The 2,169-nt window shown below is 51.5% G+C and overlaps 1 long non-coding RNA gene across 1 annotated transcript; it reads right to left on the bottom strand.

The window, feature by feature from the left end:
* Positions 1-787: 787 nt before the first annotated feature.
* LOC146702618 (uncharacterized) lies at positions 788-1,759 on the bottom strand. Its single transcript, XR_014922074.1, has 3 exons — positions 1,580-1,759; positions 1,367-1,485; positions 788-1,277 (listed from the first exon to the last, which is right to left on the bottom strand). It is a non-coding gene; the product is annotated as an uncharacterized LOC146702618 (long non-coding RNA).
* Between the last annotated feature and the right edge of the window lie 410 nt (positions 1,760-2,169).

Below are 2,169 nucleotides of genomic sequence, written 5' to 3'. Positions count from 1 at the left end.
AAGAGAGGAAGTGCCACCCACCAGTACCCCCACAGTTACTGGTGGGCACCGCCTTTTGACCGCAACGGGCAGGTGGACACAAAATGGCCCGACTGGCCACAATACAAACAACCGTCCCTCAAACGGCCTCCGACGCTCCTCCAGCGTCAGCCGTGTACGACCCAACTGCATAGGCTCCTCAGCGGCGGACGCCGGAGGAGACCGTGCGCGGGCCGGACCGGGAGGAGGAGGACGGAATATTGTGCGCACCGCGGCGCGCTCAGCACTTCCAGCACAGACCCGGCCACCCCTCTCTCTCTCACGCTCGCGAAGGCGATTATCGATACGAATAGCCAGATTAACTAGAGCCTCGAAACTCTCCGGTTCGTCACGAGTGGCGAGCTCATCCTTCATGCGATCGTCCAATCCAATGACGAAAGCCCCGCGCAACGCGTCCTCACCCCACCCCGTCTCCGCGGCTTTAACCCGGAAATCAATAGAAAACTCCGCCACCGACCGGCCCCCTTGGCGGAGCCCGTGCAGTTGCCGCGCGGCCTCGTCCGAGCGCAGGGGGTGGTGAAAAACCGCCTTAAAATCCTGAACAAACTGCTCATACGTGACAGTCTCCACGGGATGCAAAGCGAGATAAGCCTCGGCCCAGTCCAAAGCACGATCACGAAGGGCACCGATAACATGAGAAATCTTAACAGCATCATTGGAAAACGCTTGGGGATAACGCTGAAAAAGCAGAGAAACCTGAATCAAAAAACCCCCGCAATGGCCCAACTCTCCCGTAAAAGGCACCAGAGCCGGGGGAGCGGGGTCACGAACAGAGCCCACACTCAGTGAGGCAGACGGTACGGGCGGGGGAGCAGGAACAACGGGAGCAGTAGGAGGAACTAGCCGAGCCAAAGTCTCTTGAATGGCCGACAGGGTCTCATTAACTCGGCCTGCCCATTGCTCGGACGCCGCCAACTGCCGAGACAAACTAGACAAAGACTCCTCGTGTTTCTGGAGTAAATCGCCGGACGCGGGACCTGTGTGTTCTGCCGAATCCATCAAAAATGGTCGGAGTATTCTGTTAGGTTAGCTGGATTACACAGATGGATTACGTGGCAGAAACACACACGGACGCAGAATAGTTTGTGATGCAAGTTTTTATATACACGAGTAAGGGGGAATATTTACAAGGGAAAGGGCTATATACAGTGATAAATAAAAATGTGCCAGCAGGAAAACACCGAGGCGATGAGATGGAGCCGAAGCATACAGGTAGGTAGCAGACGCACCGGAGCTACCTGACAACAGGGAACAAAACAGGGTTTATGGCATACCGTTGATAGCCGAACGTTAAACACAAGTGGACGGAGAGAGTTGGAGAGCTTACTTGACCACCCCAAACCACAGCCGCTGCGGTGATCGCCGCCTGATGGTACGTAGCACTCCGTCGCGGATCCAGAATAGCCAACACAAAATCCTAGGTAGGCGGGCAGGCGATGGAACAGGCTAAGACAAAGAAAAGTAGGCGAAACGTGGATCCTTTAAAACATACAGCTCCACAGCGTAAAATCAACAGATGCAGCCTGTGCTAACTCGTTACCACTTGTGACAGCGATAATACTCCGACACCAGACGTCCGTGACTCTGCTCCCTAAAAGCGCTCACTGATGACGTCCGATGCGTCGCAGGTGTGTTGGAATGCCATCAAGCCCCGCCTCGCCTACCTATAACCAAAAGGAAAACAAAACCCAAACAACAACAGTACACCTACCCACCACCTCCTAACAACATTTCATTTGAAAACTGTTTTTTCTAAGAACGATAACTCCATGCTAAAACACTTGGTGAATGTATGTGAAATAAGTGCATGTTTTACTCTAACTGTAAATAGAACAACACAAAAACCCCTCTAGCTAAGCATCCAGTTTTAATAAAGACAAAACTTTAATAAAGTCTCATTTGGAACTAATGGTTCTAGATGAGAGCTGTGATGTTCACAACACAGCCGAGTTGCAATAATCCGAAATTGCATGCAGGATGCCAAAGTAGTTTGACATTAAGGAGAAACTGGCAGCATCGCACTCAGTGAAAGGGACTATGACTGGCAGGTGTTTAATCTAACAGGAAAAGTGTTGGATTGTAGAAGAGAATGCAAATGACTGAAACGAACCCAGAACTGAAATAGGTATT

This window comes from Copadichromis virginalis, linkage group LG8 (genome assembly GCF_057382275.1).
Source record: "Copadichromis virginalis isolate Kocher_CV1m ecotype Utaka linkage group LG8, C_Virginalis_male_GT1.1, whole genome shotgun sequence".
In the NCBI taxonomy this organism is placed as follows: Eukaryota; Metazoa; Chordata; class Actinopteri; order Cichliformes; family Cichlidae; genus Copadichromis; species Copadichromis virginalis.
The sequence above is the reverse complement of the archived record's forward strand: the minus strand, read 5'-3'. Positions and strand labels throughout refer to the sequence as shown.